This window comes from Phyllostomus hastatus, unplaced genomic scaffold (genome assembly GCF_019186645.2).
Source record: "Phyllostomus hastatus isolate PE091 unplaced genomic scaffold, TTU_PhHast_1.1 phas_scaffold_385, whole genome shotgun sequence".
NCBI classification, from domain to species: Eukaryota; Metazoa; Chordata; class Mammalia; order Chiroptera; family Phyllostomidae; genus Phyllostomus; species Phyllostomus hastatus.
In genome coordinates, this window is record NW_025334026.1 from 10338182 (window position 1) to 10363124 (window position 24943).

General features: G+C 40.2%; 1 pseudogene; it reads right to left on the reverse strand.

Moving 5' to 3' along the window:
* Positions 1-22583: 22583 nt before the first annotated feature.
* LOC123806479 lies at positions 22584-24340 on the reverse strand (annotated as a pseudogene).
* Positions 24341-24943: the final 603 nt, after the last annotated feature.

A 24943-nucleotide genomic window follows, 5' to 3' on the forward strand; every position in this document is an offset into this window, starting at 1 on the left:
GTTGTAATTGCATAGCATAGTGGTTAAGGACATGGACTCCCAGGCCAACGTTACCTGGGTTGAATTCTGACTCTGCTGCTTACCTGCTGTGTGATCTTGACCTCTCTCTGTCTCAGTTCCATTTCTTCTGTGAAATGGGGGTTATAAGGGAACCTGTCTGAGAGGCTTTTATGATGATGGAGTAAATTAATTTTTATAAAGTTCTTGGAATAGTTCTTGGCATATAGCAACTGCTATATAAATGTTCATGAAATACATAAATGAAATTAGGTATTATACTACAAAGTATCCTGTGGAGAAAATGTGATAGTGTGATAGAGAGTAAAAATTTAACCTTTCCTAAAGTTGTCGCTTTTATATTGGCCCGCTTTTCCCACACCACAAAAACCTCTAATCTCAGTGGTTCACAGTAACACATGGTAGTCTCTTGCTCACGTTTTAGGTGGGCTACTGTGAGTCTGTTTGTCTCTGCTCCATGCTTCTCAAGCTGAAGGAGTAGCCCCAATGTGGGACATGCCCACACTTTTGACAGAGGGGAAGAGCAAGTGGTGCTTGCTCTCCATGCAATCTCATTTAAAACTTCTGTTTGGATGAGACATGGTCAAGCTAGGCAAATTACATGGCTGTGAACTTGAATGCACAATTTCCTTTCTGGGCGGGGAATAGTGTATAATGATGAACAATACAGCTATCTCCTACAAGAACCAGGTAGGGAGGAGGATACAGCACCATTTTACATGAAGAATGTCTTCTTTACATGAAGAGTGGTAAATGTCTTCACATATTTGAAAGCTTTTTGGTAAAAGATTGATGACATATATACTGTGCAGCTCTTAATTAAAGCACAAAGAGATAATTAACTCAATATAAACTCTTATAAAAACTGGTTGTTGCAGATGGGTGTCCTTATGGCGACCTGGACAACCCAATTACTGGAGGAGCAGCAGGACCACTAAGATGGCCTAGTGGGGTTCATTCAGTTGTGTGTTCCCTGAATCATTTTCCTTCTGACTGCAAGTGAACTCTACATAAATTCAAAGGATAGTTAATTTCACGTCATTTGGAGTAGATATATGTGGCTGTTTACACACCATCTTAAGCCTTGTATAGGACATCAAGTGAGATGTCGTGGTTACTTGCAGTTCATTCAGGATTTGTCTTCTCCTTCCAGGCATGTAGGAGGATAGCCCCTCCCTGCCCACCTGTAAAACTAGGCATTGCCATGGGATATGCTTTCACCAATGAAACGTGAGCACAGGTGATGTGTGTTACTTCCAAGAGGAAACGTCAGGGCAGATGCGTGGTTCACTGTGTTCCCTTCCATGGCAGCAGTGACTGAGAGCACGCTCTTGGGGAGGTCTCAGCAGCCTGGGACTTGAGTGACTGCAGAAACAGCTTTCCCTGCCAGCCCCTGCTGCTCACACGTTATGACTGAGACATAAACGTTGTGATTAGTCAGTGAGGTTGTTAGGGTTGCTTGTTACTCCAGCAAAATCTCATCTAGCCTGTCTGCTTATGTTTCTACCACCTGGAGTAGTGAAGTCCAGGAGAAATATAATGCGAACCATATATGTAATTTTAAATATTCCAGTAACCTTGTTAAGAATGTGAAAAGGAACAGGTCAAATTTATTTGAATAGCATACTTTATTTACTCCAATATCAGTATGAAGTCAATATTAAAAATGAATATTTTACACTCTTTTTTCCATACTTTGGTGTGTAGATCACATAGCACCTTGCATCTTGAGCTAGCCACAGTTCAAGCTATAGCCACATCAGACAGCTCAGGTCTGGCGTCTTTGAGTAAAAGACCTTTCTAGTGACTTGCCAGGGACAGAGGTTAAAAGGAGGCAATGTGTTTTTTTGTTTTTTTGGGTTTTTTTTGCTATTGGTTGTTTAATTGGGCTCATATTCATTGTATGAGGAGGGGATGATTTATAAGCAAAACAAGGTCTGTTATGTCAATTTTCAGGTAAACTGAAGGACAATGGAAGCAGATTTTACCAAATAATATTCTGCTAGGAGACAAAGGCAAGGGGTGTTTATGAGAATGGGAAGGGGAACACACATCAATGGAAGGGAGAGATTTCATTGGTGCAGATAACATAACACAGTGATATTAAATGTTTTAAATTTTCAGTCCAGTAGCCATCATTCCACTAGTCATGATAACTGCTTTCTTACTATCTTTGCAAACAGTTCTTTGGGAGACAAGGTTGCAGAGGCCCTGTCCAGAGGTTATTTGCCCTATTTTAATATTTCAGAGATTTGAGGCATAGGCTGTCCTTCTGGGGTGGCAGCTCCAGCTGCATTTTAAAGTGGCTCCATATGTATTATTGTTTACTGGGAAATTCAGGCATGTGACCCCAGTTACTAAAATTCCCCTTCAGCTATTGTTTTACTGAATGCCTTCCCATTAGTGCCCTCACTTCCAGTAGAGGATGAGCTAGAGAGCTGATGTAGCAGACACATGTTACATAACTCATTTATCCCTCACAGTCCATCCTCAAAGTCTGGTCCATGGGTCAGCAACACCAGCACCACCTGAGAACCTGTTCTGTGGAACACTGCTTGTCCTAGATGGGAACTATGACTTAGGGGCTTTTGTACATTAGATTCTGTGTGTTTTAGATAAATGGGCAGTTCAGTCACACTCAGACACGTACAACTGTGTGTGTGTGTGTGTGTGTGTGTGTGTGTGTAGTTTGCAGGGAAAGTCCGCCCTTCCTCCTTCCCACTGGCTCACTTCCCACCCATCCCCCACCTCCACCACATGTAAGTTATCACTATTGTTAGTTTCTTGTGTTACCTTTCAGAGTCTTTTCCTGCATATATAAACAAATGTGAATTTCTACTCTCAGTTCTCTTTTACATGGAAGGTAGTATAATGCCCACACTGTTTAGCACTGCTGATTTTTCTTTTTATCTTAAAATGAATATATAGGGCCTGGCACAAATAATGCCCCTTTTTATTACATAAAAATATGTTATTACAAAATCATAAGCATGTGATTCTGTAACATAACAATATCATCATACTCAAGCACACCATATGACATTTTAGGTGAAATGCTCAAATTGCCGTCCATCTCATGCGAGACGTTCACATACCCTACGAGCTACACTCAATGGTGTTACTTCTGTGGGATACTGTATTCAAGTTCTTTACATAAGCACATAGAAATCCTCATCCTTTCTTTTCTTTATGGTGCAGTTTGCTGAATTGTTGTACCATATTTATTTAACTAGTCATCTATTGATGAACAGGAAAGTCATGCTTTTATAAACAATGCTAAAATAAATAACTGTGCTCATCATTTTGTAGGTGTGTAAGTGTATCTGAAGGATACATCCCAGAGGTGGCTTTGCTGGGAGGGAAGGACCAAAGATTTACATTATGTTTTGTCAACTTGCACTAACATGAACTGAGAATTGAACTGAAGTCTTCTGCAACTATTGGGTATTTGTCAATTTTCTTATATGTCTAGATAATTTCTGCTTTAGAAATATTGCTGATATGTAATTGAATATATAAATATTCATACCTTTTGTATCTTAAGTATGAATTGTACCCTGTAGCATCATAAAGTGTCCTTGTTTGTATCATGTGATGCTTTTTGGCATCAATTTCCCCCTTGTCTAATATTAATGTCATAAACAAAACTTTCGTTTTGTCTGCATCTTTCTGGTATACCTTTTCAGTCTTATTTTTCTAAATAATTTGTTTTCCATATTTTTTCTCTATAGCACAGAGTTTGGATTTTCTTTGTGATATGATTTGGAAAATATTTACTTTTATCATTGATTGAGGATTATTTACATACTAATATACAGGCTTGAGCTTAGTTTTTCATATTATTATTTTTAAATTTATTTTTATTTTAAAATATTTTTTAAAAATTGAGATATAATTGACATATAACATTATATTAGTTTTAATGTACATGTAATGATTTGCCATTTGTATAGATTATGAAATAATCACCATAATATCCAGTTAATGTCTATCATCACACAATTTTCATATTATGTGTACCCTTTCTTAAGTCTTTTTTTGTATTTTTAAAATTTTTTTTATTGTTGTTCAAGTATAGTTGTCTCCATTTCCCCCCGCACTATTCCCCCCACCCCAGCCATACTCATTTTCCACCCTTGATCCTACCCCCTTTGGTTTTGTCCATGTGTCCTTTATACAAGTTCCTGAAAACCCTTCCCCTTTTTTCTTAAAAAAATTATTAAGTATATTTTATTGATTATGCTATTACAGTTGTTTCAATTTTTCGTCTTTTGCCCCACTCTGCCCAGTATCCCCCTTCCCTCCAGCAACCCACCCAACCTTGGTTCATGACCATGGGTCGTACAAAAAGTTCTTTGGCTTCTCCATTTCCTGTACTATTCTGAACATTCCCTGTCTATTTTGTACCTACCATTTATGCTTTTTATTCCCTGTACCTTTCTCCCCATTCTCCCCTTTCTCCCTTCTAGCTGATAACCCTCCAGATGATCTCTGTATCTATGATTCTCTTTCTATTCTGCTTGTTTGCTTAGTTTGTTTAGGTTTTTGGTTTTTTTTAGATTCAGTTGTTTATAGTTGTGAATTTGTTGCCATTTTAATGTTCATAGTTTTGATCTTCTTTTTCTTAAATAAGTCCCTTTGATATGTCATATAATAATGGCTTGGTGATGATGAACTCCTTTAGCTTTGCCTTGTCTGGGAAGCACTTTTTCTGCCCTTCCATTCTATATGATAGCTTTGCTGGATAGAGCAATCTTGGTTGTGGATCCTTGCTTTTCATCACTTTGAATACTTCTTGCCAGTCCCCTCTTGCCTGCAAAGTTTCTTTTGAGAAATCAGCTGACAGTCTTATGGGAACTCCTTTTAGGTTACTCTCTGCTTTCCTCTTGCTGTTTTTAAGATTCTCTCTTTATATTTAAACTTTGGCATTTTAATTATGATGTGTCTTGGTGTGGTCCTCTTTGAGTCCAACTTGTTTGGGACTCTCTGTGCTTCCTGGACTTATATGTCTATTTCCTTCACCAAATTAGGGAAGTATTCTTTCATTTTTTTTCAAATAAGTTTTCAATTTCTTGCTCTTCATCTTCTCCTTCTGGCATTACCCTTGTTTTTGTTCTTGTTTTTTTTTTTAATTATTTTTTTCTCCTTGCTGTTCTGGTTAAGTGTTTACTTCTTCCATATGTTCCAAATCATTGATTTGAATCCCAGCTTTCTTTCCTTCACTGTTGGTTTCCTGTGGATTTTTCTTTATTTCACTTAGTGTAGCCTTTATTGCTTCCCTTATGCTTTTGCCATACTCAGTGAGATCTCTAAACATCTTTATCACCAGTGTTTTAAACTCTGCCTCTGATAGGTTGGCTACCTGCGTTTAGCTTAGTTTTTTTTTTTTTTGTTTTAAACTGGGGTTTTGTTTTGTTCTTTCATTTGAGCCATATTTCTTTGTCTCCTCAATTTGGCAGCCTCCCTGTGTTTGTTTCTGTGTATTAGATAGAGCTGCTTTGGCTCCCTGTCTCTGTGCATCTGCTACACTGTATGCGATAGAGCCTTAGGTAATCACCAGGGCGTGGCAGCCTGCTTTAGCACTTTGTGGCTTTGTATTTGGGAGAGGGGTCAGAAAGGGGCAACGCTGCTGCCTGACTGCTGGAGACTTGTTCAGCACTTGCCCTGCTTCCAGTCACTTACTTGACTGGCACCCCTTTAGCTGTTGCCCTGGTGGTGATTCCCAGAGTGGGTAGGTTTGTGAGTATTCTAGAACCCTGTGGGCCCTTTAAATGGACTCTCCTGAGAGACCCGCAGTTTATTCTGCAGTCCCAACCCCCACTGGTTTTTATAGCCAGGAATTATGAGATTTTATTTCCTGGCAGGCCTGGGCTGCGGGTCTGGCCTGGGGTTCATTCCTTAATGTGGGACAGCCTGTTCTGCTGGCTGCTGCTGCTGCCGCCTCATCATCGCCACCTTGCCACGGTCACACCACATTCTCTCTGCCCCAGTTCTCAACTCCACCCTTCCTGCCCACCTGGATGAACATGTCTTCTTTAAATCCTTGGTTGTCGGACTTCCATACAGTTCAATTTTCTGGCACTTCTGGGTGTTTTTTGTTTTGAGGTAGTTGTAATACTTCTTATGATTGTACAAGGAGGCAAAGCATGTCTGCCTATGCCTTTGTCTTGGCTGAAAGCCCTCTATGTGAACTCTTTCACTCATTGTTTCTTTTTAAGTATTCCACTCTGTGATCTTTGTTCTGTGTGTGTGTGTGTGTGTGTAGTTCTCATATTTACGAGGGTTGGTATTTTTGTTCTAGTTGTTACCTTCATAAAATTAATTATATCTTTATATAATTCTCTTAGTTTCTATTTTTTTCACACAGTATCTAATGGTTTTTCAGTATGGCAGTCATAAACTTAATGTGTTTCTTGATCTTTTGTCCTTCCTTCTCTTCAGTTTTCCAAATTGAGTCAATAATGGTATCTTTCTTGCAGTTTATATTTGAATGGTCAATAGGCTTTTATTATTTTTCATGCACTTCGATTACTTGATTTGTCAGCTTTAAATAATATTCTCTGACTATTACCTATCACAGTGAGGCAAATGGCAGAATTACTACATTTCCTGCCTTCTTTGTCTTCACTTGTGTACTATTTCTGTTACCTGAGGCAATTCTAGATTGTCAGGGCATATGAGGCATTCTCTTCAGTCATCAAAATCTGAGTATACATGTCATTTTTTTGCTGTAAGTTGCATGTATTTAAGACTCACAGCCAGTTCTTTTGCTCTAGAACCCCAGACATTTCTCTCACAGCTACAGTTTATCCTCTAGACATTTTCCACACAAAAGACTGTGGGACAACAATCCTTGAGTTTTTGCAGGTTCCAAACTGTTTGTCTGTAGTCATTATACTTGGAGGCTAATTTGGATAACTAGAAAATTCTTGGCTGAGACGTTGAATCCTTGGGGATTTTTAGGCATTTCTCCAGTGTCTTCAAGTGTTGAATGTTGCTGTGGAAATCTGAAGTCAATCTGATCTTTTTCTCTTTTAATTCAACTTTTAATGCCAGATTAAAGGATTCTTTATCTTTAAAGTCCAGCAATTTTGCCAGGAGATATCTCAGTGTTGGCTACTCTGGGTCACCTTCCCTGACCACAGAATTCTTTTTGACACATAGGGTCAAACACTTTGTTTTGGAAGAGTTTTCTTGAATTTTATTGTTAAATATTTGTTTTCCTTTATTGTTCTGGTTAATTTTATTTTTTTTATATTTAAGGGAGTCTAGTACTGGGTCCTTTGTCTGTCTTTGCATCTGTAATTTTCTCTCTCATATTCCAGAACTCCTTTCATTTTTGCGTCCTTTCATTCTGGTTTTACACATCTGTTTCTGTATTGCCTCTTTCCGTTTTCTGTAGTGTCTCTTCTCCCTTCATATTTTGTTTTCATTTCTGTGATGTCTGTTCCATTTTTTCCTGCTTCTTTCCTAAACTTAGCAAGGTACATTTCACTGGGAATTTTTGGAAATTGATAAATTTTCTGCCTTTTGCCTATATTTTATCCTATAGGGTCTCTGTGATGGTGCCAAACCAGTTATCTATATTATGATTGTTGTTGTTTTTATTTATCTATAATGTATGTAATATTATATATTCTATTACTACTGTTATTATTCTTATTCCAGCAATTAATAATAGTAATTATAATTACAGTAATGATGATAATAGTAATAATAATAATAATAATAATAATAATAATAATGCTTTGTTGTTATTTGACATGGATTGGGTTGAGTTTTTTGAACCAGCTCATTAACAGAGATGGACAGCTGCCAGAGTGTGGCTCAACCTGTTGTTCCTGTGTGTCTATGTCCCAAGACATGGGACATAGGTTTTTGCTCTTTAGGACCAGGCCTCCCCTTCAGGTCATGTCACTTGGGTAGTGCTTTCAGAAATTTGCCCCTGCTGGGCTGTCCTGTCAACCTCGTTGCTTCTACTCTTTGCTTCTCACAAGGGAAGTCCAATCTCAGCCAGTTTAAGAGTTCTTACATGCTCTTTGGCATCTGGATTATATCCATGTACAATTCTATGGAGACTACAGTGTATGCAGTTTGTAATTGTCTCTTTGCTTATATGTTTACTTTCTAAGGGGGGAAGGGAGATAATGAGGAAAAGCAGACAGCTGCTACTTATTTATGCAGCCATGTTCACACCAGAGTCTTGCTTCTCAAACCCACTTGAAATCCATGTACTGTTGATGTTCTTTTGGGTCACAGTTGTGTGGCTCCTTTTAAAGCTGGGGGTGCTTAGCTGTCAGTAGAGTTGCTTTATGAGATATGGTTTTCTCTCAGCAGGGACAGAGAATACTTGGAGCATTTTATTCTTCATGATAATGGTGCTTTTAGTATCCACCAATTCTAGACGCCTTTTCAAAAATCCAGAAAGGATGCTTTTATAAAGCAATCAGCAAACTTATATAATTTATGCTGCAGGATCCCAGAGTGGCTATCCTGTTTATTGGCGTCTGCTACAAAGCCAGGGAGTAACTAGAGCTCTGGTACCCACCCAATAGTGACATCAAAGCAGCTCCAGGTTAAAGTGCAAGGGGTATCCTCATACACAGCTGACAGGAACACAAATTGGTACACAATTTCTAGAGGGACTCCAGCAATCTGAATCAAGAAACAAACAAACAAACAAACCAAAAAATCATATCCTTTCTCCTAGTAAGTCTGTTTTTAGGAATTCAGTTTATGGATAGAATCAGAGACACAGAGATCAATGTCCAAAAATAATTACAAAATATTGAAAACTGATTAAATTTTCAAAAGCACTAGTTAAACTGTGGTACATTTGTATAATGGAATAGTAACATGGGAAAAGGCTTATGGTATTATGTTAGGGTAGGATATAAAAATCCATAGGCCATTAGATCTTACTTATGTAAAATGTGAAAGAAAAACAACTGGAAAGAAGTATATCAGGCATTAATAATGATCATTTCTGCCTATGAGACTATGAAGTAATACTTGTTTTCTTTTTATACTTTGCTGTATTTTGAAGTTTTTCTTCAGTGAGCATGTTTAATGCATTTTATATTATCCTTTTATTTTTAATTTAGTTTTTGGGAAGTACATTCATGTGGGACAAAATTCAAATGATATACAGTGAACTGTCTATTGCCCATTTCTATCTTTTATTCATTCATTCACTCATTCACTCATCAATTGCCTAGTTCTTCTCTCTGGAGGCAACAATATTATTAGTTTCATAGGTACACTTTCAGAGATATCCTATTCAATCCAAGTAAAAATTCCACACATATATCTTCTTTTTCACTCCCTTTTTAATATAAACAGTAGCATAGCTATATATACACCATTCTGTTTCTTTTTTAAAAACTTAATATATCTTAGCAGTGATGTCACATCAGAATATGAAAAAAACTTCTTAGAGTTTAGGAATTGTTGAATACAATTCCATTTTTGGAGGTATCTTAATTTGTTTAAATTAATACTTAAAGTATTATCAATCTTTTCTTTGTTATACAAAATGCTTTGATGAATGAGAAACATGTAATTTCAAACATGTATGACTTCTATAATCAGTAACAGCTGAGTATAACTGCCAACAGGGTCCTAAATAGTGGCTTGTCAAAGAGGCAAGTTCTTATTGTTCGTGTCCAGCTTGATGGGGCAATGTTGATTGTAACAAGATTGAGATGGGCGGGAGAGACAGGAAGGAAGAAAGCTCTTTCGTGGCTGAGGGATGCCAACTGTGTCGTGGGTACTGCATTAATGAAGTTAGGTTTGCTTCTCAAGTGTAGTTAATCCATTAGGGGAACTCTTGTCCCCTAATATACATCCATGTGACATCTCATGTAAAAATCCTTTCCTTACAGATTGTCCAGTTTGTTGGCATATACTTGTCCTAGTATTTTCTTATAATCCTTTGTATTTCTGTGGTGTCAGTTGTTACTTCTCTTTCATTTCTGATTTTGTTTGAGTGCTCTCTCTTTTTTCCTTGATGAATCTGGTTAATGGTTTATCAATCTTATTTATTTTTTCAAAGAACCAGCTCTTGGTTTCATTGACTTTTTTTGTATTTTTTTAGGCTCCATTTTGTTTATTTCTGCTCTGACCCACATTATTTCCTTTATTCCACTCACATTAGCTTTTGTTTGTAGTTGTTTTTCTAGTTTCTTTAAATATAAGATTAGACTGTTTATTTGAGATTTTTTCTTATTTCTTTAGGGAGACCTGTAATGCTATGAATCTCCCTCTTAGAACTACTTTCTCTGTGTCCCATGGATGGACCTAGAGGGCATTATGCTAAATAAAATAAGTCAGTCAGAGAAAGACAGATACCATATGATTTCACTTATATATGAATCTAAAGAACAATATAAACAAACAAACAAAAGAGAAACAGACTCATAGATACAGAGAACAGGCTGATGATTGCCAGAGGTGAGGGGGAATGGTGGACTGGGTGGAAAAGATGAGGGGATGAAGAAGTACAGATTGGTAGTGACAAAATAGTCATGGGGATGTAATGTACAACATAGGAATATAGTCAATAATATTGTAATAACTATGTATGGTGCCAGCTGGGTACTAAAAATATCAGGGGAACACTTTGTAAAGTACATAATTACCTAACCACTATGTTGTACACCTGAAACTAATACTAAATAATACTGAATGTAGATTATAATTGAAAAAAAATTAAAAAATTAAAAACAAAAAAAAATTTGTTGCTATTAGTCTGTTATTATTTCAAACTTATATGGGGCTTACAATTCTCTAGGTCACCTCCTGCACACTACCTCCTTTGACTCTTATGGTTACCCTGTGGAATAAGGCATGGAAGTTAATAACCCATTTCACTGGTGAGGGCAATCAGCAAGTACTGGGTCTCCGTTTGGTTACTGTTCTAGCACAGATCAGAGCCAGCTTGCCCCAGTTCCACTCTCTGGTCTCTCTGGTCTCTTTCTTCCTGACCATGATGTATATTATAACTTTGGCCTTCTTAAGTTCTTTCTTCTGACAGCCATTTATTGCAAGACAACTCATTTACTTACTAGGGGCAATATTTCACCACCCATTTCTCTTGGGGATGTTATTAGGTTGTCACATTGCTTAAAACTAGACTTTCTATGCTTGATTTCTTCATTGAGATTTTATGGCTGTGGTGGGCTATTTTCAACTAAATATATTGCAGCTATTCTCATTGGCATTGAACTTTAGGGCCTCTGTCTCCAATCCATCTCAGTGTTGGAGCAGGCCCAGGGCTGTTTTCTGTGGAAAATCTTTGCCCTGCATGGGCTTCTCACTCAGCTCACCTCAAGCTTATATCCTGGTTGGGCTTCTTGATTTATAGGAAAGGATGTCAAGCATTCTGTCTGCTCCACTGGCTGTTAAAGTATAAAGATCAGTTCTTCATCAGCAGTATGGAGCATCTAGGTCCTTTTTGGAGGGCAAGACCCTGAATTTTGTGCTGCCCAGTTCTTAACTCACACTCAGCAAAACCCTAGTCTTTTCCAATTGTCTCTATATCCTTTACTGCCACTTATCTATACTATCTTTCTCTTTTTCTAAAATCAAACTTAAACTTTTAACAAACAAATAGACAAAGAGCACTATTAGGAACTAGTCCTAGGTACTAGTCTAGGTGTTGGAAATACAGAAGTAAACAAGAAAAGTTCCAACTCTCAAGTAATTTATATTCTAATTGGAAGAGACAGATAAATAGGAATTAAACAAACAAACAAGGAAACATATGGTATGTCAGGTGATGATAAATGCTATAAAAGTAAAAACAATTTAAGGGAAATAAAATGAAAATTGTGTGTATACACTATTTCACGTAAATAAGTTTAGGAAGGCGTCATAGTCATGTAACATTTGGATAGAGACCTGGACGAAGCAAATGGGTGAGGCTTTTGGACACTAGAGGGAAGAGCATTCTAGGTCGAAGGCATGGGGTGAGGGCACTGAGGTTTGTAAGCTTAACTGGGCTCATATTTGGGGAACAAGAAGGAGACCAACCTGACTGGAATAAAGAGAGGGAAGGGAAAGTAGAAAGAATTGAAATTAAAGAAGCAATGGTATTGCATGGGAGGGCCCTGGGGTTGGGGCAGGGGGAAGATCACTGAAGGCCAATAGGTATATTATTGTATTAGGGAGGTTCTCCAGAAAAGAAAAGAAGCAATAGGATTTCTCTCTCTCTCTCTCTCTCTCTCTCTCTCTCTCTCTCTCTCTCTCTCTATCTCTATCTCTATCTCTATCTCTCTACCTCTATCTCTATCTCTCTATCTCTATCTCTGCCTCTACCTCTATCTCTCTACCTCTATCTCTATCTCTCTATCTCTATCTCTGCCTCTACCTCTATCTCCATCTCCATCTCCCTCTCCATTTTTACCATCTCCAGTCCAGGAGCTGGCAGGCCTGAGACCAAAAAAGACCAATGTTTCAGTTTGAGTTGGAAGGCAGGAAAAGGCTGATGTCCAAGCTCAAATCAGTCAGGCAGGAAGTGTTTCCTGTTACTCAGCCTCTTTGTTCTATTGGGGTCTTCACCTGATTAGATGAGACCCACTCAAATTAGAGACAGCAATCTGCTCTGCTCAGCCTAGAAACACCCTCACAGTCACACCCAGAATAATGTTTGACCAGATATTTGTGCACGCTATGGCCCAGTTAAGTTGGCACATAAAATTAACCATCTCAGTGGGCAATAGTAACTCTGGCTTTTATTTGGAGAGAGGTGGAGAGTCATTGGACAGTTTTGAACAGGGGTGTGACCTAAGCTGACAAGTTCTATCAGGGAATCCAAGTGCTGTGTTGAGAATAGACTGGTGGGGGAGGGGTGGACAGGGCAAAAGTGAGGGCAGAGAGGAAAGTGTAGAAGCAACTGAAGTAATCTATGTGGGAAGAGAGTGTGCTTGGATTGGATCAGTACCTGGTGAAGGCGGCGTGAAAAGGTTCTCATTCTAGGTAAGTGTCTAAGATAGAGCCTCTGGGGTCACACAGGTCTTTGTGCATGTTTTTGTGACAGAAGGTCTCATTTGGGACTGTAATTGTTTTTTTTAAATATTTTATTTATTTATTTTTTAGAGAAGGAAGGGAGGGAGAAAGAGAGAGAGAGAAACATCAATGTGCGGTTGCTGGGGGCCGTGGCCTGCAACCCAGGAATATGCCCTGACTGGGAATCGAACCTACGACGCCCATGCTCAATCCACTGTGCTACGCCAGCCAGGGCTTGTAATTGTTTACTTGTTTTCTTCCTTATTATTATTTTATTAATCTTGTAATAGTAGAAACAGTAATAATGGCTAACAGTTACTGAGCTGTACTCTGTGTCAGTGACTGAGGTAAATGCTTTTATACATATTATCTCATTTGATTTTCACATCAACCCAACTTTAAGAGTGTTCTTAAAGTCTGGAAATATGGATATTATTATTCTGTATTTTGATAGGTTGAAGATGTTCTTGATGATGTTTTGGTTTTCCGACATCCTACAAATTAGGTTCAGACACAAGGAGTTTTAGAAATGTGGCTCAGTTCTCACGTCAGTGAAATGCTTACACTGTGTTTAGTACCTAACAGTCACTGAATGAGCAGTATTCATTCCTTTGCAGATGTTTCTGTGGCCCACCATGTGCCAGGCACATGGGTACTGGGGACACAGCACTGACAAGATGGTTGAAGTGGCTTCTCTCATGCAGCTTGTGTCCTAAGGAATGGCGTATTTGGGGCCAATGAGGAACCTGTTTTGGCATGAGTGGGAGTGTAGAAAGAAGCCTTGGAGTGGGGAGCAGGGACGGGACCACTGAGAAACTTGAATGCCCAGGCAAGGAGCTGTGTTTAGAAAAGAGGAAATGCCTCTAGTTAGGTAAAGACAGTGAGAGCTCTGGGAGTGGATTGAGGAAGGGATGCGTGTTCTTGGCTAATCTGCTGTTTCTCTCCCCTTCATTCTCCTACAGTTCAGCAACAAAAGTACTGGCTAGACTGAAAATCCTACTCCTTCTATTTGATGTTTAGCCAACAGGGCACCTCCTCAGTGGGACATCAGAGCAAGTGACTGAGCAACAAAGGAAGTCGTCCACCCCCCCCACCCCACCCCCACCCCCCCCTTGTTCAGAGGCAAGATTCGTAGGCAAGCAGCCGTGGTTCACATTTGAGCATATGGCTCGGCCTGGTGTGGCCCAGATTTCACCTGAGTGCCCTTAATGAGCCAACAGCTGCTTCCACTGCTGCCTTATCATCCCTGCCCCATTGCCCTGGCCTGCCCCACCCCACCATCCCCCTGACAATCTGGTCTGCAGGCAGAGCCGTCCTGTGCAGTGGAGGAGGGGGCCAGAGGCAGCTATCCTTTACTGATAGGAGACCACTCCTTGGCACTGTAGCCCACCAAAGTAATGGGCTATACAGGGAGCTCCCAGTGTGGTCAGCTCTCCCCAGAACTTGGCAATGGCTCTGCAAACAAAAGACATAAAATAAACACAGCCCTTTTGCAGCAGGTTTAAGTTTAACAAAAGGCACAGTCAGCTGCTAGCATTTACTATTTGGGGGCAGATCCAGGGTGTGGGTTGCAGTAGACCCTGAGATTATAAAACCTTGGTTCTAATACAGGTTCTGCTGCTAGGAACTGGATATCATTGGACAGGTCACTCAGCTGCACTGAGTTGTCATTTGTCATCAGTAAAACGAAGAAACCAGAGCAGATAAGGAAATACCACTACCACTGTGACTGCATTTACATTCACTACGAGCAGGCGCTGATCCAAGAGCTTTCTATGTAGATACACATCTGCCAGCTACCTCTATTTCAGGCTGTTCTCTTCCCCCATTTCAGAAGAATCCTTTTTTTAATTGTAATCTTACATGGAGCCCCCATTTTTAAAAAATCTGCTTTGTTTGAAACAGACACAGGGGGCAGGACTTCCACCCACTCCAGCCATTCGGTTCCCCTCCTGTCCTGACGTGGCTGCACCAAGGACTGCAGTTAGAAGTCGGACACTGAGGATTACAGCTGCTGAGAGTGGATTAGTTTCCTGTGGCTGCTGTAAAAAATTACCACAAACGTATTCTCTCACAGTTCTGGAGGTCAGAAGTCCATACTCAGTGTCTCTGGTCTAAAGTCAAGGTGTTGGCAGAGCTAGTTCCTTCTGGAGGCGCTAGGGGAGAATCCATTTTCTTGCCCTTTCTAGCTTCTGGAGTCGGCCTCATTGGCTGCCTCCTGGCTCCTCCTCATATCACAGTGATCTTTTCCTTTCTCACATCTGCCCACGCCTGTGCTGTAGTCAAATGTCTCCCTGTTGTCTCCAAGAAGGGTGCTGGTGATTACATCAGAGCTGCCCACATAGTCTGGAATCATCCCCCTATTTCAGGACCCTTAATTTAGATGACACCTTCGAAGTCCCTTTTGCTGTGTAAAGTAACAGTCACAGGTTCCAGGGACGAGAAGCCATTATTGACCCTCCCACTGGGAATAGTTCCTCAGCACTGTTCGCTCTTCCAGGCAGTCAGAACTAGATAATAATAAAGTCGCTTATGTATTGATCGGTCCTTTCCCCACTCCCAACCTGCCCTCCACTTGGATCTCCCTCCTAAGGCAGTGCAGTGTGCTGGACAGGGTTTGTCCTCGGAACCTGGGTGGTGCGGAGCATGAAGCTGGTGACATGCAGTGGGTACCAGTGCTCCTGGGTAGCCTGTGTGCACTGTGCCTTTGATCAGCGCAGCAATGTCAATAACAATTATTTTCCCCTTCATGATTAGCTCCACTCAAGCTGAGTCTAAATGATATCAAAACAGCCAGTCAATCTGTTCAATTTACTCAGTCTGTCAATTTAGTAGAAAATAAAAAATCAATTAAATTAGTGGTTTGAGTGAATTGACAGGTAGTCTCATGACTCAGTTGAGTCGGGAAACCATGTATACAAAGCTCTGGAGAGTCCTTCTGTCCTAATATGGTTAATCCTCTTAATGGGCCACTCTGTAATCACAGTGATAAAAATAATACCCTTTCTCTGCATTTTCAGAGATTTTAGCTATTTCGAGAAATTTCACATAAATGACCTGATTTTGTTGTGCCAACATTCTGAGGCATTCAAGACAGCTGGGGAAACTGAGACAGAGAGGCTCAATAAGAAATCTGAAGATTCACAGCAACAATAACAACAACATATACTGCTTAAAAAGTGCTAAGAGCTGATTTAAGCAACTCGAATATATTAGCTCATTTAATCATTTCCAAAATCTGAGGTAGGTTATCATCCAGATATTATCCTGATATTTTATCCAGATATTGCATAGATTTCACAAGGAGTAAATTAAGGGCAGAGGCTGGAATTCAAACTTAGGTCTCTTTCTGCTTTTTTCTTTAGATCAGAACTTCTCGACCCTAGCTCCATGTAAGGAGCCTGAAAATACGAGAAGTCATCAGGTTCTACACTGCAGCTCGATTTGTAATGGCAACATGCTGGAAATAGCCTAGAAAGAGCTACGGCATATCTCCGTGATGGGGTGGTGTGCAGCTCTGAGGAGGAGTGAGGAAAGCCTCCACCTGCACAAGCGAGCAGTCTCCAGGAGTCAGTGGAAAATCAAGCTAGGTGTGTGGTCTGCTACATTTATTTAAGAATGGAGGGGATGATGTATTTCCTGGTGAGAACCTCTACATCATACTTGTCCTCACTCTTTCTTACAACTTTTTTGCATAGTGAAAAAGAAAGTGATAGAGCAAGTACCAATAACTTACTAGAAATTTAGTTTATCAGCAAATTGTAATTCACAGAAAAGAACTAGGAAATTTTACTGTTTTTAGTAAATCATGTTGTTGATAACAGTTGGCTTTGTCATTTGGAGACTGTTGTGTCTAATAAGGGATAAAACTAATTAATAATTTTAAACCAGATGTTTTTTTTTAAATGCAAGGAAGATGTTACACATGTCAGACCACTGAGGTAAGTAAAAACCCTGTAGTCCAGAATTTGAATCGGAAGGATGATATAAATTTATATTTTTTTCTTAAAATGTAAAACATTTTCCAGCTCTGTCCACTAAAAAGGCCTAGAAACCATCACCAACTCAGCAGCAACAAGCACCCTTAGTACTTGCATTGTAGCCTCTGAATACTACTCTGCATACAATCAAACCGGGGCCTACTAGGGAAGTGGGTAATTTTAGTGTGGGGGGCAGGAACGCACACATGAGCTTTGGGTGCTGTGTCACACAGGAGTGCAGCGATGGCCGGGACCGTCTCAGGAGGACTCATGAGTGAAACCGAACAGGCTCACACTGGCCAAAATTAGGATACTCTGAGCAGAATAAAAGTCATAATGGCAGTGGGTTAAGACACAGAAAGTATGTTTATAGTATTGAGTTCTTGCTGATACTCTTAATAGCAACAATTACAAAACTTTGGTCATGTTTGGAGGATGCTAGTGAACCGGCTCCTTGTTTTAGAAAACTGGCAAATGAAGAGAAGATCTCAAGCATTTATGTTGCCTTTCCTTTTTGAACTGTGTCTCAGGTAGCCACATAGTCAGTAAAAAGAAGTTTCTTTTAATAGAAGTATTCTAGCTAACATAAGTAGGAATCATGGAGTTGGAATATTATTGTTTTGAAACCCCAAATAAATTAATGAATGTAGGCAATGATTATTAATGACTAATATGGTAAAAAATGAGGCAGCCAGACATTAAATATCTTTGATGGGAGTATATAATACCACTTATGAAGTAGTCTTATCAAATAATTCAAATGTGAATTTTATTAGGCCTCCATATCTACTGACTAATTTATAGGAAATACAGGGACAGAGTAACATTAAACCATGCCATGGGGATTCAATCAGCTATATCCAGACAGTGAGAAACTCTACAGGACACTTGTCCTCATTTCTTCATAAAAGAAAAATAAATTGCATAATAAAAAGAAAGAGAAAGAGAAGGAGTTTACAGATTAAAAAATTGGGGGGAGATACATGAACAAATTTTAACACATGGAACTTACTTGCACTCCAATGGAAACAAATGGTTAAAAATATATTGAACAACAGAGGAAATTAGATTTTGTCAGATTATTTGAGGAATAATTTTAATAAAGAGAACTTTTCTTTTTTAGAGTCTTTATCATTCAGAGATTCATCCTAAAGTTTGACATCTGGGAGTTGCTTCAAAATAATTATATTTGGGTGCCTGGGAAGTGGGTAGGGGCAGAGGTAAAATAAGATCAGTTCTGAGTTGCTCATTACTAAAACTGAGTGATGTAGGATGGTGTTTTATGTTGCATATTGTTGAAATCTTCTATATAGAGAGTTACAAAATTTATGGAGAAAGAATTCCTGTCAAATTGCCTGTAGCAATGCCTGGGATGTTTTGCTTTTGTTTCGGTTTGAAAGCTCCCTGCATGATTTTAATGTGCAGCCCAAATTCTTGAACCTCCTTTAATTTTCCTTAACCTTTCCCCAGGGGGTTTGGAATTCAGTCGTGCTAGAGATACCTTGTGCTGGGGAAACAACCCTTCTTCTGTGATTCATCTCATCTTACATTTTTTCAGTTACCTCAGTTCCAGGGTTGCAAGATCTATTTTTCTATTAGTTTTTTTAATTTCCCCAGCTGGTTTGAAACTTCAGGAAGTTAATAGCTATTTTGTATTTGACTTATTTTGCCCTTGAGGCCTCTGTGAATGACTGCCAATAATGAGCTGACCCAGTTTTAGAATCTGGGTGTGGTTCCTAAGAATTCACTGCCTCCTTGCTCAAAGAGGCAATGCCCATGTTCACAGGCATCTGTGGGCAACTCCTTCGGAGTCAATTTCAGGATGCTGGTTGCTCTGCAAGGAGAATCACAGTCTCCCCAAGGCATTAGTGTGCAATGTGAAGGAGGAAGGGGGTGTGAGCAGTTCCCTAAGGCTTCTACCCACCTGTTTGAGTGTTCTGTCAGGTCAGGAGAACCATTTGGGAAGCTACTTCCCTGCCTTGGGTTGGGGAATTTTTAGGGTAATGAGCGATGGTATTTCAGAGGTTTCCTGCTCAGGCCTCTGAGCCTGAGTAACACACCTGATCTGCACAGGGGAGCTGGGCTGAGTCCACTCTCCTGCCCATTTGTTACAGGGCAACCTATCCCTTCACTGGTTCACTCACCAGACACAAACACACATATACATTTTTACATATTTGTTTATGTGTATGTATACATGCACATATAGACACACAGACACACAAGCACATCCAGAATTTCAGATATAGTTTCAGGTCTTGAAGTTTTAATGTCAAATAAGACAGACAAGGTCTTTGTTTTCATTGTGCAGGATGAGGAGGCATATGGGTAGGTTTATGGTTAGGAGAAAAGAGAGTTCCAGATAATGTCAGGAAATGTGGGTGGAGTGTTCAGTGGATCATTTAAAGTTCAGTTATCATCTGAAATCTTTTGTTTTTAAATCCTGACCCAAGGATATTTTTTTCATTGCTTTTAGAGAGAGAGGAAGGGGGAGGGAGAAACATTGATGTGAGAGAGAAGCATCAATCAGTTGTCTCCTGTATGCACCCTGACTGGGGATCGAACCTACAACCTAGGGATGTGTCCTAACTGGAAATCGAACCCACAACCTTTCCATCACAGGATGATGCTCCAACCAAATGAGCCACACCAGCCAGGGTAGAATTAAAACCTTGACCCAAACTTGAAAACAATCAAATCACTGATGTTTCCTTCATTTTCAAATATGCCAGATAGTATGACTTAATTAAAAGTGACATGATTGACCATCATTGTAAGTTATAGCAGTGGTTATCCAGGTGAGGTCCCTGGATCAGTAGCATCAACACCATCTGGGAACTTGTTGGAAAAGTGAATTCTTAGGCCCCACTCAGACTTACTGAATCAGAAAATCCTGAGGGTGGAGTTCAACAATTTGGATTATAGGAAGTCCTCTGGGAGATTCAAATGCACAACCAGATGGAGAACCACTGTGGTAAGCTACCTCCCCTCAGAACTTGACCTCTTTTCCACTATGGGTGATTCCAATACCCTCTTACCTTTGAGAACTTTAATGTTTATCAAAAAAGATACTTTACACCACTACCTCATATATCCTGATTCACACCTCGGAACCACAGGGTCTCTTCCTTCTTGTTATTTCTAACCTTTAAAATCTGTCTCAGCCCTGGCTGGCGTAGCTCAGTGGATTGAACATGGGCTGCAAACCAAAGCATCGCAGGTTTGATTCCCAGACAGGGAACATGCCTGGGTTGTAGGCCACGGCCCCCAGCAACTGCCCATTGATGTTTCTCTCTCTCTCTCTCTCTCCCTCCTTTCCCTCTCTAAAAATAAATAAATAAAATCTTAAAAAGAAAAATTTAAAAAAGCTATCTCAAGGCCTTTTTGTTGAGCTACCATTCCACCTAGGATTAAAAGTGAAGAGAGAAATGCAGCTGAGAAAAGGGACAAAAAGCTAGAATGAAATATTTGGTTGATTTTTGCCTGCTGTGGCAGTCCTGCCTCCTCCCCGTCTGCCTGTCTGTCTGTCTGTCTATCTATCTATCTATGAGCTGTATGTGTGTCTCTCTGCCTGTCTTTTTTCTATCTGTCTGTCCTAGTGTCTTTCCTTCTGTCTGTCCATCTGTGTAATCTGTACATGTGTATATCTGTACATGTCTGTCTGTCTATATGTCTATTATCTGTATATCTGTGCATGTATGTATCATCTATCTATCTATATCTGGTAAAGGGGAATGTAAAAGTAGAGAAAATAAAGGGGAAAAAGGGTCTGAGTAAATTTTTTAACCTTTAGAAGCTTCAGATTCTTCAAATGTCAAAGATGTGTGTGTGCGTGCACATATATGGTTGTGTAACATTATTGTTTCACACAAATAGTATAAGGCTTTAAGGTGAGTATGTATGTATATTGTAACAGTTTCCGATGCATGTAGAAGGTGGTCAGTCAGTGGTAATAGAAGGAAGGAAGGAAGAGGAGTGGGCTGAGCAAGAAGAAAGAGGAGCAGTGGAGAGACTGCAGGAAAGGCCCACGTACATCCAAGGGGGACGGACTTGAACTGTAGAACAAATGGGTGGGGCTGAGGTCACATGGCATAGTGTAATGACTGAGGATTCTGTAGGGGATCTCGAGGGTGGGAGAGCCAAGTGGCATTATAATAAGGTGCCTCAGAAATAAGAGGGGAAAGCACTTTTTATGGCAGTAATGAAAGAACCTAAATGAATGTTTCTTCAAATGAATTGCATGTTTATATTTCAGAAATGGATATGTGCCAAGACTGCCTGGGGACCTTCTCCCACAACTTACCCACCCACTCCTGACCAAGTTGTGAAAATATATACCTGTTTCTCTCTCCAAGTCATTCTACCAGCTAATTATCTGTGAAGATTAAAATCATGAACTGAAACTCCAAAGCTTTTTATGGGCATTAGGGGAGTATTAAATAGGAAGATTGGAAGCAAAATTACAGTTCCCCAATAGATTTTGGGGGGATTGATAAAAATCTGCTTTTAATTAAAAATATAAAGCAACAAGGCCCCCTATGAACAAACAAGGAAGTCTTCAGGGCTTAATCCCATGTGAAAATGTCTACAGATGTCTGCTGGGATCTCAGCCTCTGCTGCCTGGTCTGTGGGCCTCTGGGACGAGTGATTGATGGGCTGGCTGGATTTTCGGCTGAGAGGCCTTGCTAAGAGATACACGAAAACAGAGGCTGTAATGCAGCTCATAAGATGAAGTAATGGGCTTGTCTCTGTCTAGGTCAGGAATTCTGCCAAGCACTGTGTTTTAAATAAAATGAGGCTTTTGTGGTTCTTGGCATGGGCCTGCCAGTGCAGGCTAACTTTGGCATCCGTGTACTGGGCTTTCTCTAGAATGTGGCTGAGGGTTGATACAGGCTTAGGGGCTACCCAAGGGTGAGGATACCCTCTGGGCTTGGGGAACCCTCTCTACCAAGCCCGTTCCCCTCTCAGTAAAGGCATCACTCACTCACTCAAGCGCAAAACCTAAGAACCACCCTTGATTCCTCCCCTGCCACACACAGAATGAACTTTTTTGTGTGAAGTCCTCAGCAGAAAAGGCAGTCCAGTCCAATGCTTAAAACAAGGCCTGGGAAACCAGATGGCATGGCTTTGGATTCTGGTTTCTACCACCTGTTAGCTTTGTGGGCTTGGCAAGTAACTTAACCTCCCAGTGGCTCAGTTTTCTCAGCTGTAAAATGGGAATAATGGTACCTACTTATGCAAATTTTTGAGAATTAAATTGATATAAATAGAGTACTAACACAGTACTGATACTATACATGTAAGTCTTTGTGTACATATATATGTTACTATGCTTATAATAGTTAGCTACTGTTGTTATTTGTGATTATTATTCTCATCAACCTACCTTTGCTCTCAAAGAAACCCAAACTTCTCCCATGTCCTCCAAGGTCATGCACAATGCTAGTCTCTCTGTTTCTCAAACTTGTCAAGTTCTCTTTCATAAAGCCTTTGTGCTTTTTTTTTTACATCATAAGACACCCATTTATTTAATCACTATACTCATCCTACTACTACATTGTATTCTAAATTTTTTCTTTATTCTTCAGATTCTCTAGGCTTATAGATATCACTAATCTTCAAAATCATTCTAACCGTTTGTATTGCAAGATATCTATTGCTTTTTTCCAGTCAGGATTTCTATGACATGTTGTTGCTTCATATCCTTTGTACCCTTGTGCGAAGAGTCAATCCCAAGAGCAGGGCTCATCTCCTTCACTTGTCTGGCTCTGGGTTGCATTCATGCCACTGTTCTCAGAAAGAGCCTTGGGTATGACCTCCACAGCACCTGTGAACACTCACGTGGCGTAGTGCTCCAAGGTCACGCCTTTTGCTGCTTAGCTAGCTGCGAGAGAAGAAGGGATTTCAGCAGCACCTCTGCCATATACCACACCATTAACACGGATGAAGTTCCAGAAGATGCACAAAGCATTGTGAAGGAATTGCTTTCCTTCCTCGATGATCATATTTTTTTCTCCTCTGATGTAATGATTACAGCTCTAGAGTTCTTACATTGCTTGATGACCAGCGCCCAGCAAAGCCCAGCTTCTCAGCTTTGGGTTTTGAAAAGTGCAGGATGATCTGTCTGCCCTCCGTTGCAATGGCTGAATTTCTCAAGTTGTTCTGAAGAGGTGAATGATTTGTTAATAGTCTCCAATGGCAAGTAGTTAAACATCTTTAATTTGCTGAATCATCCCTTCCAACTTCTCCCTTTTTATTTCTAAAGGGCTTGAAGGTCTTCCACAGAGGTCATGTCCAATATATGCTTTGTCTTTGGTTTTGGTGGTTTATTTTTATTTCATTTATTTTCTTTTTTTAGGTACTTTTATTTTATTTTAAAAAATATTTTATTTATTTATTTTTAGAGAGAGGGAAAGGGAAGGAGCAAAAGAGGGAGAGAAACACCAACCAGTTGCTTCTCACATGCCCCTAACTGGGGACCTGGCCCATGACCCAGGTGTGTGCCCTGACTGGGAATCAAGCCTGTGACCTTTTGGTTTGCAGGCTATTGCTCCATTCACTGAGCCATACCAGCCAGACCTTGCTTTGGTGGTTTAAATGGACATTGAGAGATGCAATCTTAGCATCTACTACTTGTTTTGGCATTTGTGTGTAACTGAAATCCTTGTCCATGATCATGACCTTAATAGATTTAGTGTCCTCCAACCTCCTGGCCACTTTGACTTCTACTATGATGAGCTCTAAGTCAATGTCTCTGTGCTGTGTACTGGCCATAGTGAGGACATTGCTCACAGAAGTCTTGGCCATTTGTCGGGGATACCCATTGGCCACTTTGGAGCCCAGTATGGTTTATTCATTGTGAATCAGGATCTCAGTGTCCTCTGCATCAACAAGGACATGATCACTGTTCTTGTCCAGGTGCTCTATAGCAATGTGGGTGGCCTGCTCATAGCCCTTGGTGATCCTGAGCTGGTCATTGCCATGATCCAGCAACTACTTAGCTTCTTCCAACAAGGTGCCAGCCAGGACAACTACTCCTGTGGTTCCATTTCCAACTCCATCATCCTATGACTTGGGCAGTTCAGTATGAGCTTGGCAATCTGATAATCAACATTCATCATGGTCAAAATGGTGACACTGTCATTATAGTCACATTGCGTTTATCCACTACTATTTGATCCAACTGATGTTCTCATTGTATTTCCTACAGCCTTTGCTGCCATCATATGAGACTTGGCCACAAGTCCCATAAGATGAGACTTGCAGTCCTGATCCTTGGTGATGAGGTAAGGGCTCCTGTATCATTCAAATGTGAGTGTCTCTATAGATCCCATGGTACAGTAGCAGGAGTTACTTTCCCACAACCAGCAGGGGCCACTGAGTCTTTGTGCTTTTATTTCTTCAGTACAAAGTGCTCCATCCTATTCCTTCTAATAGCTATTTTGCTGTCTTTTTTTTGAGGGGGGTGCATTTCTTCAAATATCACTTCCTCAGAGAGACCTTCCATTTGCAGGCTGTTCTTCAGCCTCCCATATCCCACATGGGGTCAAGGTGCATTTTATCTTATAGCTGGGACCACTCATCCCTCCCTAAGTTTATGTAGGAAATTCCTGTCTGAGTGAACCTCCAGGTTGGAAAGTAAGTGGGGTTCCCAGAGAGGGTATGGCTGGTTGGTTTCCTCTTCCATCAAGATGACATGGCAGCCATTGCAGAGCATGGACTGGAGAGAAAGTCCATCCAGACAAGGCTTGCTGAAGCAAGAGGGGAAAATGAACATGTAAGGTTTACCTAAACTTGAGCAGGAGGTCTGGGCTTGCTTCTTCTCCCTCTAACAGGTTCCTTAGTTGATAGGTTCTCTGGGGAAGATCTCTCTGCTATGTGGGGGAAGAGCATTTAGGTAGATTCAACAGCCAGTGCAAAGTCCCTGTGGATGAGGT